Source organism: Bufo bufo, chromosome 10 (genome assembly GCF_905171765.1).
Source record: "Bufo bufo chromosome 10, aBufBuf1.1, whole genome shotgun sequence".
Classification (NCBI taxonomy): Eukaryota; Metazoa; Chordata; class Amphibia; order Anura; family Bufonidae; genus Bufo; species Bufo bufo.
The window spans coordinates 17,775,085-17,787,549 of record NC_053398.1 but is presented as its reverse complement, the minus strand read 5'-3'; the positions used below and the strand labels follow the sequence as shown (position 1 = coordinate 17,787,549).

Sequence of the window (12,465 nt, the reverse complement as noted above, 5' to 3'; positions counted from 1 at the left end):
ACTGAGCTGCAATGCCAGGCACGGCCACTACTGAAAACATGGCACTGTGCCTGGTAAACAAGGAGCCTCTTCAGGTGTTGCCGAGAGTCAGACCACCACCGATCTGATATTGACGGCCTCTCTAAGGATAAGCCATCGATTTATCACCCCTTTAAGGTCTTTACTGCAGGAGTGTATCTTTATAATGTAGTCGAGAACCTCATCTTACTGCTCAGAAACCGTCCAGGTGAGACGTGTAACATGCAATTTCTATAATCTATAAAGAAGCAATCACCACATCATTCAGCTTTTTCTTAATACGTCGGATTCCGAAAACCTGTTCTGCGGATGAATGAAGGACGGTGAGCAGTAAATCTGTATTTTTTTCCCCTTTTGTGAACAAGTGTATGGCTTCTTTCTGCAAATGACAAGAGCCGAGGCTGACGCATGAATTGCCTCCTGATTGCTGGGTAAGTGATTGGCATTGGAGAGACCATTTCATGCTTCTTCTGTACTTGAAGCTATGACTCGAGGGCCCATCAACGTTCTCTAAGTTCCCGAACGCAATCAGCCATTAATCGCTCAAAGCTCTCATGTGGGATCGGCATTGTAAGGAAATTATATCTGAAGGTGGTCATACACCTCATACAGATGTCGGATGAACAGTCGTGTGGCCGACATTTATTTTTCCTGGGTCCCCTATGCATATGCATGGTCGGCTTGGCCAAGTATGCATGTGTTCTCATGGAGAGAGGGAAATAAGCAGCTGCCGGACACCTCTGGTGGATTGAGCACTGACATTAACCCCTATACAGAGACTGGACTCCACTGCAGGGGAACCACCAGGCAATTATGTCTTGGAATAGTCTCCGTTGAGTGACACCTGACACAGGCGGGTCAAGAGACACCAATTCGGAGAACCGAGGGATCAGGCAAAACTGTAGTCAGTGACAAGTTAAGGTCAGGACAGACAGAGTTCATACCAACCGGTTATCAGGCCAAAGGTCAGGGAAGACAGCACTGGGTCAACATGAGAGGTCAGCTCAGGCAGCCAAGGGTCATATCCAGTAAAGAGGCAAAAGTCGAGCACAGGAAGTCAGAACGGAATATAATGCACTTTTTGCAGGGACTAGCAAGCACGAATACCTATTCATCAGGTAACCTCCAACAGGGAAATTTGCTGAAAATAGCCCAGGGCAATAAATCACTGGCAGGGAAAAGTTTTGCCCGTGCTGGCCCTTTAAGAGCCAGAAGTGGAAGAGAGGAGACAGAGTGGGACCACAGCAGACACTTGGCGGGTGGACGGCGCTGCAGGAAGAAGAAGCCGATGGCCACAGACCACCAGTATTACAGAATATGCCTACTTAGGACCGGAATCACGGCACACGGCAAGTATAAAGTATATGGTTTCTTTATTTGCAATGCGTTTCGAGGGCTTTTTCTAACATGTTTACGGTGTGTGATTTAGTGGAAATTGCTGGAAAAAAAAACTCCCCAAAAAATTCTACATACAACATAAAAGTGTGGATGTGGGGCTCTATTTGTGCAGTACGTTTCTCTCTAAATCTCACAATCGTCTCGACACGACCCCAACCATCACCTGAGAAATATGTCTGTTTCACGACTTAGCCTTTGAATTACCCCCTTTACAGAATTGTCAGGCACAATGTTGTGTCAGTGCATGTTGAAGGAACGAGCCTTATGGAAGATTTAATACATAATACGGCACTGATGGAGCAAATGCGGCTCTGGCCAGATGAGGTCAATGTCAAGCTGTGCCCGTCATGCCAAATACCCAATTTAGAGGCGACAAATAAAAGCACGACTATTCAGTTCATAGAAGTGTGGAATTTCTTACTTAGTCACCCACCTGCAACTACAGCTGCCAGAGACAATAAGGAGTAAAATCGAACAGAAGAAGCAGAAATCTTCACTTATTACAAAAGACTTTGAGGAATCCTTGTCGGCTCGGGGGTTTATATGCTGCATGGCTAATGAACTGAGAAAATGTAAAAGGTCGGGTAACAAACAGACAAGCATTCGCATTGCACCAGGAGTTGGTCCCTATTTTACAAGCGCACGGGTCAAATAACATGTAAAGGATGGGGCTCATTCATAAGCAGGAAAACTGCCTGAAGTAGTCATTCACACAAAGGGTTAAAACACCATTCATGCTTCTATGGACTCCGTGGGAATATCATACGACAGTCTAAATAAAAATTGTGCTACGGCTACACGGATTTTGGGTTCGAAACGCCCAAGTATTGCAGAGTAGCAGGGCAGCCACAGAAGTGATTGGGGTGGGCGTGCATGTGCCACGACTGTGGCCCCACGCTTGCAAAAATATCCAGCAGTGCAGGATTTTTTGCGATTCTCAGGTCATGCGAGTCACGCAGACGTGTCGCGCCCAAAAACGCTATGCAGCCGTACCCTAAGATGCACCAAATTTATTAATAGTGTAGGTCTCTTGTGGCGCATCTTCTGGCTGTCCATGTGCCAGAAAAGCAAGACATTAGGCCTCTTTCACACGGGCGTTACGGGAAAAGGTGCGGGTGCGTTGCGGGAACATGCGCAATTTTTCCGCGCGAGTGCAAAACATTGTAATGCGTTTTGCACGCGTGTGAGAAAAATCGGCATGTTTGGTACCCAAACCCGAACTTCTTCACAGAAATTCAGGCTTGGGATCGGTGTTCTGTAGATTGTATTATTTTCCCTTATAACATGGTTATAAGGGAAAATAATAGCATTCTGAATACAGAATGTATAGTACAATAGGGCTGGAGGGGTTAAAAAAAAATAATAAAAATTTAACTCACCTTAATCCACTTGATCGCGCAGCCGGCATCTCTTCTGTCTTCATCTTTGCTGTGTGCAGGAAAAGGACCTGTGGTGACTTCACTCCAGTCATCACATGGTCCGGCACATGATCTTTTACCATGGTGATGGATCATGTGATGACCACAGGTCCTTTTCCTGCACACAGCAAAGAAGAAGACAGAAGAGATGCCGGCTGCGCGATCAAGTGGATTAAGGCGAGTTAAATAATTTTAAAAAAAAATTTAACCCCTCCAGCCCTATTGTACTATGTATTCTGTATTCAGAATGCTATTATTTTCCCTTATAACCATGTTATAAGGGAAAATAATAATGATCGGGTCTCCATCCCGATCGTCTCCTAGCAGCCGTGCGTGAAAATCGCACCGCATCCGCACTTGCTTGCGGATGCTTGCGATTTTCACGCAACCCCATTCATTTCTATGGGGCCTGCGTTACGTGAAAAACACACAAAGAGGAGCATGCTGCGATTTTCACGCAACGCACAAGTGATGCGTGAAAATCACCGCTCGTGTGCACAGCCCCATAGAAATGAATGGGTCAGGATTCAGTGCAGGTGCAATGCGTTCAACTCACGCATCGCATCCGCGCGGAATACTCGCCCGTGTGAAAGGGGCCTTAGTGTATAGCGTGGATTTGACTACAGTTTATGCCAGTTTCTTATATAAATGATAGTAATAAAGGAAAGCTAAACAGTGATGTGAACTCAGCCTGAGGCATAAAAGGCCAGTCTTAGTAAATGACCCCCAAGTTCACATCACGCTAAATATTTCCATTATTCTCCTCAGTTAGAGGAGAAGAACAACCGAAGTAATGGAAGTGTCAAATCCGGCACATAACTGACCCGAACAGCGCTGAACAGATGCCACCGACTAGAACGGAGTCCGTACATTTTCTGTTCGGAATCTGGCTTTCTGCCTGCAGGACTTTTTTGTCTGGTCTTTTTGATGGAATCTGTGACAAAGGCCCCAAACGGCGCCTTCAACGTAAATGTGAACTCGCCCTTATGTGTACAGAGATATCCGCCGCTAGAGGCATTGCTAGAGGATATCTCCATACATGCAAAGTCACCACAGTGGAAGCCATATTATTGCTGTGCAAAAAAATTAACTGCAGGGAAATTCACTGGAAATGCTGCAAATTTTACCTGTGGATCAGCACAGGTAATATTTCACGAACATGCTGTGGAAATTTTGATTTGTTGCAGATTTTCCGCTCAATAAGTCCAAAAAATCTGCAATGAAAACGACAAGTAATGTAAGGTGGCAGATTCTGAAAATCTGCAGCAAAATCAGCAACTGTGGATTGCAAAACCATTCATTTTTTTCTGCAAATTTGCACTCGATCAAATTCCTTTAACAATTAAACTCCAAGCACAACTGCTGCCAGCTGTCTGGGGTTCACCGGGCATTCAGGGACTGCTGGCATCACACGTCTTATACAGAAATCTATGTGTGCCTCAGCGAACAAAGGCTCGTTTTATGTTTCCAGCAAGAAAGGTTAGACAAATAAACAACCCTAAGTTGTCACGTGGTGCCACATCACTCAGTGGGCATGTTCACCAGGGCATTCTGCAAAGGAACAGTATACAACATCATGCAGTGGGTATGTTTATCAGGACAGTATGACATATACCCCCTGATGTCACCTAGTGCCACATCACACAGTGGGTACGTTTATCAGGACAGTGTAAGATATACTCCATGAGGTCACAAGGTGCCACGTCTCGCAGTGGGTATGTAAATCAGGACAGTATGACATATTCCCCCTGATGTCACCTGGTGCCATGTCATACAGTGGGTAGGCTTATCAGGACAGTATGACATATTCCTCCTGATGTCACCTGGTGCCATGTCATACAGTGGGTAGGCTTATCAGGACAGTATGACATATTCCTCCTGATGTCACCTGGTGCCATGTCATACAGTGGGTAGGCTTATCAGGACAGTATGACATATTCCCCCTGATGTCACCTGGTGCCACGTCATGCATTGGGCCTGTGTTTTAGGAGGACAGTATAACACATACCGCCTAATGTCACATCATGTTTATCAGAACAGTATAACATATAGTATCTGATGCCATGCCACGCAGTGGGCATGTTCGTCAGGACAATATGACATATACACCCCCCCCCCCCTCCTTTACAATGCAAGTGACATAGCATAAAATATACCCCCTGTCACAGGCAGCACGTTGCATATTGGGCAGGTTCACCAGGACGTTCCAGAAAGACGATGTATAAGATATATCCCCCCCCCCTCCCCCATGCTGTATTACACTGTCACAACCCGCAGACTCCACACATTGTCAAACTCACTGGAAATGTAACCGAGGAGCCACATCTAAGGCTCTGCAAACGGCACTGGATGGCACTCCCTGTATTCACAGAAAACAATGCGCGCGGACTGTGGGAACGCAGACAGCCTCAGATCATCCCATTGTAAGGTCGCATTAAGACACAATCAGATTATTGCGCAATTTTTATGGGCAATATTCATCTGGGTGCAGCAAAATGAATAAGTATTGTAATGCTGGAATAATAGGGGATGTCTTACTGAACCATACGCCGATCGCTTATTTTCACTGCTTTATATCACATCCTATTAAAGTGAATGGTCACTGCTTCTGATGGACGGACTGCGCTCACTGTGCACCACATTGGGGTGAACCCATTCATTGTCTAAAATGCCCCAACGTGGCATTGTAACTACAGGCTGTCTGAAATCCATATAACCCCTTTAACTAGGTGTGACAACTGGAACTAAACTTTCCGACTTACGTAGGGCCCCCGTACGCGGTGCGGTCCAGCCTCTGGAACCGCTTGTGGATTACTATTAGTTGCCGCAGTTTTGCAGCGAGTACAGGTGAAGCACGTGGTTTGGATGCACTTCTCCTGCATTTTCAGCAAATCCATGGCAATAATATAGTATTTCTTGCAAAAACTCTTTTAGGGTAGGCTCATATGGATTTTGGGTGCGGGGTTCGGCACGAATCCATGGCGATGACTGATAAAAGGCTCTGCCGTACTGCGTGCAGGCACTGTTATGCCGGCCGTACATACAAGATAGCTGACGGCTGAATGCTTATTCGCCAGACGGCTATCCCTGCCAATCCTATCATACAAGCACGCTCAGCTCAGCCAAGCAAGCATATGTTCTTAGAAGGAAGAGAGGGAGGAAGCCACTGGCGACAAAAGGAGTAGGCAGCTGAAATCCAACATGCCTGATTATTATTATCAGGGGAAGAAAAACAGAACTGGATCGCACATCCACAGTGCTATGCTTTGATCTGAACTCGCTTCCCAGCGCCATTTTAAAGTGTACAGCCCCCCATACTGCATGCTGTACCAGAGGCATTAGTGTATATTTTGATCAAAAGGCATAAGCCCACTCACCACGGCAAGGTCACCTCCTTGAGTGGGACCTACTCTGACAAAAAGGTGCAGCATAATGCGGTGACAAAGCGGCACTGCCCTAGTGGGCGGCGAGACCCAGGAGTCAAACAGCAACCCTGCTGTCCGACAATGCCACCCATGGCACTGGGTCATACCAACCCACCAGCACAGCGCCACAAAAACAAAGACCACCACGCAGTACTGCACCATGTGAACAGTTTTCTAACACAACATGTCCATTGCCATCAGGAGCTGCAGGTCCATGACCACTTTATGCGAACTACTGATAGTAGTGCACATGTTGTGTTAGACAACTGTTCACATGGTGCAGTACTGCGTGGTGGCCTTTGTTTTTGTGGCGCTGTTCTGGTGGGTTGGTGGGACCCAGTGCCATGGGTGGCATTGTAGCACAGCAGGGTTGCTGTTTGACTCCTGGGTCCCGCCGCCCACTAGGGCAGTGCCGCTTTGTCACCGCAGTGTGCTGCGCCTTTTTGTCAGAGTAGGTCCAACTCAAAGAGGTGACCTTGGCGTGGTGAGTGGGCTTATGCCTTTTGATCAAAATGTACACTAATGCCTCTGGTACAGCATGCAGTATGGGGGGCTGTACACTTAAATACAGCGCTGAGAAGCGAGTTCAGATCAAAGCATAGCACTGTGGATGTGCGATCCAGTTCTGTTTTTCTCCCCATGATAAATGCCTGATTATTATATCAGCTATTAGTTGAAGAATATTAACAAAGAGGAGGTCATTTACTATATATGGACTATGCCAGTTTTTGGAGCAAAGAAAGTTGCAAGACCACAGTTTTTTGTTGTTTTTTTGGGGGGATGCTCGCCACTTGGGAGTGACGAGGGCCGGGCTGGGGAATCGGGACCAAAACATTTACCAACTTTTAAAAAACAGCACCACACCAATCCACAAGTTGTGCATGGTATTACAGCTCAGCCCTATTTACTTCAATGGAGCTGAGCTACAATACTAGACCTAGCCCATGGACAGGTGTGGTGCTGTTTTTGGGAGAAAGCATCCCTGTTTTACTAATTGTGGACAACCCCTTTAAGCATGGAAAGAGACGTAAAAGTGAAGTAAAAACTTCTCTGGTCGGGGACTGGAGTAGTTATTACTAGGGATGAGTGAATCGACTTCGGATTAAACATCCGAAGTCGATTTGCATAAAACTTTTTTCTAATACTGTACAAAATCAGAAGAATGAAAGAAAACCGGCACTCCCAAAAATCTTTGCTGGTGATAGATTTATTGGTCACTCATATGACGCGCGGCGTTTCGGCACTCACAGGTGCCTTCCTGCTGCTCACTTCTTGTTTGAAAAAGGCACCTGTGAGTGCCGAAACGCCGCGCGTCATATGAGTGACCAATAAATCTATAACCAGCAAAGATTTTTGGGAGTGCCGGTTTTCTTTCATTCTTTGGGCCTGGAAAAGAGTCCCGGCCACCTAAGAGTCCTGGTTATTCATGAATTCCTGCTCTCCTGCTCACCTGCTGATGACTGACCGTCTAATACCGAGTTTTCTCCCTTTATCTCTAGGAGAGAACTGCCAATCATCAGCAGATGGGCGGGAGAGCAGGAGATTATGGATAACCAGGACTCTTCTCAGGTAGATGTGACTCTTTTCAAGGCCTGGGCTGCAATGGTTATGATGAAGATTCTCAGCAACCACTTACTTTTAGCTCATCAGTGACACACCGCTGAAATCAGCATGTCTGTCACTAATGTATGCTGCCCTCAGTGAGGTCAACATAAATTTGACGACAGGTTCCCTTTAAGGCCCGTTTACACTGCTCAATTGGGCAGACAATTGTCAGGAAAACAGTGTCCCTCCCCGGCAATTTCCTGCTTGTCAGGAGAGTCACCTGCAGTGATCTCCTCCACTGTATGGTGAGGATTGATCGCTAAGGCTACTTTCACACTTGCGTTTTTGTTTTCCGGTATTGAGTTCCGTCCTAGGGGCTCAATACCGGAAAAAAACTGAAACTGAGTTTTATCCTAAGAGCTCATGCACACGACCGTATGGCTTTTTCAGTGTTTTGTTCTGTTTTTTGTTTCCGTTGTGTTTCCGTTTTTTCCGTATGCCATATACAGTATACAGTAATTACATGGAAAAAAATTGGGCTGGGTATAACATTTTCAATAGATGATTCCGCAAAAATGGAACGGATATGGAAGACATACGGATGCATTTCCGTATGTGTTCCGTTTTTTTTGCGAACCCATTAACTTGAATGGACCAAGCACCGTGATTTGCGGACAAGAATAGGACATGTTCTATCTTTTCACGGTACAGAAATACGGAAATACTGAAACGGAATGCACACGGAGAGACTTTTTTTTGCTGAACCATTGAAATGAATGGTTCAGTATATGTACCGCATACTGAAGTCAAAAAACGGCCAGTATACTGAACGCAAAATACTGTCGTGTGCATGAGCCCTAATGCATTCTGAATGGAGAACAATCCGTTCAAGATGCATCAGGATGTCTTCAGTCCCTCTTACATTTTTTGGCCCGGAGAAAATAAGGCAGCATGCTGCAGTTTTCTCTCCGGCCAAAAATTCTGAACACTTGCCGGAATGCCGGATCCGGCATTAATTTCCATTGAAACGCATTAATGCAATTGCGGACAAGAACAGGCATATTCTATTAGTGTCCGCAAAATGCGGAACGCACATTGCCGCTTTCCGTGTTTTGCAGATTCGCGGCTCCGTGTATCCGCAAAACACGTTGCGGACGTGTGAATGGAGCCTTATAACATGGTTATAAGTTAAATAGGGATGGAGGGGTTAAAAAAATAATAATAATAATTCCCTTATAACCATGTTATAAGGGAAAATAATAAAGATCGGGTCCCCATCCCGATCGTCTCCTAGCAACCGTGCATGAAAATCGCACCGCATCCGCACTTGCTTGCGATTTTCATGCAGCCCCATTCATTTCTATGGGGCCTTCGTTGCCTGAAAAAACAATATAGAGCTTGCTGCGATTTTCACGCAACGCACAAGTGATGCGTGAAAATCACCGCTCATGTGCACAGCCCCATAGAAATGAATGGGTCCGGATTCAGTGCAGGTGCAATGCATTCACCTCACGCATTGCACCCGCGCGGAAAACTCGCCCGTGTGAAAGGGGCCTAAATCTTCTGAAGTATTATATTTTTATGTTTTATATTATATTTTTTCTAAATTAAAAAAAAAACTAAGGCTACTTTCACACTAGCGTTCGGGTGTCCGCTCGTGCGCACCGTTTGAAGGGGCTCACGAGCGGCCCCGAACGCATCCGTCTGGCCCCAATGCATTCTCAGTGGAGGCGGATCCACTGAGAATGCATCCGCCTGCCAGCGTTCAGCCTCCGCTCCGCTCAGTGAGCGGACACCTGAACGCTGCTTGCAGCGTTCGGGTGTCCGCCTGGCCGTGCGGAGGCGAGCGGATCCGTCCAGAGTTATAATGTAAGTCAATGGGGACGGATCCGCTTGAAGATGACACAATATGGCTCAATCTTCAAGCGGATCCGTTCCCCATTGACTTTCAATGTAAAGTCTGAACGGATCCGCTCAGACAACTTTCACACTTAGAAAATTTTCTAAGTTTTAATGCAGACGGATCCGTTCTGAACGGATGCGAACGTCTGCATTATCGGAGCGGATCCGTCTGATGAAACATCAGACGGATCCGCTCCGAACGCTAGTGTGAAAGTAGCCTAAAGCTGCCCCCGCCCCACCCACCACTGTCATGCTGGCCCCGTCAACACGTGATGCCTGCTGATGTGGTCACTGGTTGCAGTGGCGACTCTCAAGTGATTGGCCTTTTAAGGAGTACAGTGGGAATAGTTTATTTTAACCCATTCTGTGTCACATATAGAAGAATACTGGTTTGAATCCCCTTTAAAAAAAAAAACTCCTTAAAGGGTTTGTATACACAAATTTCTGGACATCTGGGACTGGTAGGACCTTTGTTGTTGATCATACTTACCTGATTGCCAGTGCGGGGTCCCGGCTCGTTTGCTCCCCAGCCTCTGTTGTTCGTCTTGAGTCCCTTCATGAAAACGTCCTATTTGACGCCGTTACAGCCAATAACTGACCACTGCTTCCCTTGCATTATGTTAAATGCTCTTGTGATGCACGGGGAGCAGATCTCCACTGTGGCCAGTGATTGTCTTGATGCCACTGCAGCCAAACGTTTTCATGGAGAAACCCAAGACGAGCAGCGGAGGCCTGGAAGTGAATGAGCCGGGACCCAGCACCTAGGGATTACCAACGCAAATCTGGCTAGTCTGACAGGTCATGGAAATGAGTATGCAACCCCTTTAACTGCGTGGGCTGTAGCTTAGAAAACCCCATGCTCCTAAGCATCCCAGCTAAAAAATATGTATTTTAAATTTGGCGCCGAAAAATTTCATTTGGCGACTAAATTTTTTAGGTTAGGAGCCAATGGCTCCTTGATATTTTTTTTTTTGTCTGGAGCACTGCAACAGCAGCCACTCTGTATCCTGAATGAGCAGAAGACAGGGAAGTGGAGATCCTCTCTGGGAGGATGAACCTGGTCACCACCATTCTGGATTTTGTCCACAGAAATGGAGAGCACCAGAAGTAAAAACATCCAGTGCTAGACACACATTGTAGCATAAATGTCCTCATAGACCACACGCTATAGTGTAAATGTCTCAGTAGACCACACGCTATAGTGTAAATGTCCTCATAGACCACACGCTATAGTGTAAATGTCCTCATAGACCACACGCTATAGTGTAAATGTCCTCATAGACCACACGCTATAGTGTAAATGTCCTCATAGACCACACGCTATAGTGTAAATGTCCTCATAGACCACACCCTATAGTGTAAATGTCCTCATAGACCACACGCTATAGTGTAAATGTCCTCATATACCACACGCTATAGTGTAAATGTCCTCATAGACCACACGCTATAGTGTAAATGTCTGAGTAGACCACACACTTTAGTGTAAATGTCCTCATAGACCACACGCTATAGTGTAAATGTCCCCGTAAACCACACGCTATAGTGTAAATGTCTCAGTAGACCACACGCTATAGTGTAAATGTCCTCATAGACCACACGCTATAAATGTCCCTGTAGAACTCACGCTATAGTGTAAATGTCCCAGTAGACCGCACACTATAAATGTTCCTGTAGACCGCACGCTATACTGTACATGTCCTGGTAGACCTCATGCTATAGTGTTAATGTCCCAGTAGATCGCACACACTATAAATGTCCCAGTAGACCGCACACTATAAATGTTCCTGTAGACCGCACACTATAAATGTTCCTGTAGACCGCACACTATAAATGTCCTAGTAGACCGCACACTATAAATGTTCCTGTAGACCGCACACTATAAATATTCCTGTAGACTGCATGCTATACTGTACATGTCCTGTCAGACCTCATGCTATAGTGCAGGGATCAGCAACCTCCGGCACTCCAGCTGTTCTGAAATTACAACTCCCAGAATCCTCCTTTCACTTCTATGGGAGTTACAAGAATAGCCGAGTAAGTGTGCATGCTGGGAGTTGTAGTTTTACAGCAGCTGGAGTGCCGAAGGTTGCTGATCCCTGCTATAGTGTAAATGTCCCGGTTGACTGAACACTATAGTAGCATCAGAATTACTTCAATTTAGCATCAACGATTATTAGATATGATGGTTCAGAAAAGTATATTAGTAAGTGCAGAGAACCTCAACAATATCCACACATCTAATAAAATATCTAGTTGTTCTCGACAGGCTCATATTTCTGCTTTTGAACTTGTCAAGTTCCACAACACACAGAAGTTCTGAGCCAGATTATCACACTTTCTGGATGATCAAATGCCAGATTAAAGGAGCTGTAATGTATTTTCCAGAACGACTGTCAGGCATCCCAAATCCCAAGTAACAACTGTCACACCGGAGGAAGAAAGAACAAATGATACAAAAAGGAGCAAGATCCACCTGCTGTAAACATGGTAGAAAGTTCTAAAAGTAAACACACATGTTACATACGAAACACTCGTACTACAACGCCCAGCATGCTGATGTCTGTGGCTCCACATACGATTATAGAACTGTGCATTTATGGCTGTACTTACCGGAGATAATCGGGAACTTGTCACCCGAGTCCTGGCATCACATGAGCGCAAAACAACTCACAAAGTCAATAATGTTCCCTGCCAAAAAAAAGAAAAGCCTCTCCCACTGCTGAGATGTGTCTGCAGCCGCGGGGGACATGAATGCAGCC

General features: G+C 45.8%; 1 protein-coding gene across 3 annotated transcripts in view; it reads right to left on the bottom strand.

The window, feature by feature from the left end:
* The window catches only part of SHANK2 (SH3 and multiple ankyrin repeat domains 2), a 514,254-nt gene that overhangs the window by 414,325 nt on the left and 87,464 nt on the right, over nucleotides 1–12,465 (bottom strand). The window contains exon 1 of one of the 3 annotated variants that reach the window (XM_040409074.1): nucleotides 12,317–12,396. The exons of the other annotated variants lie outside the window; for them this stretch is intronic. The gene's annotated coding sequence lies outside the window, so the exon portion shown is untranslated. Of the gene's footprint in view, nucleotides 1–12,316; nucleotides 12,397–12,465 lie in introns of those variants that run through there. 3 annotated transcript variants of the gene reach the window in all.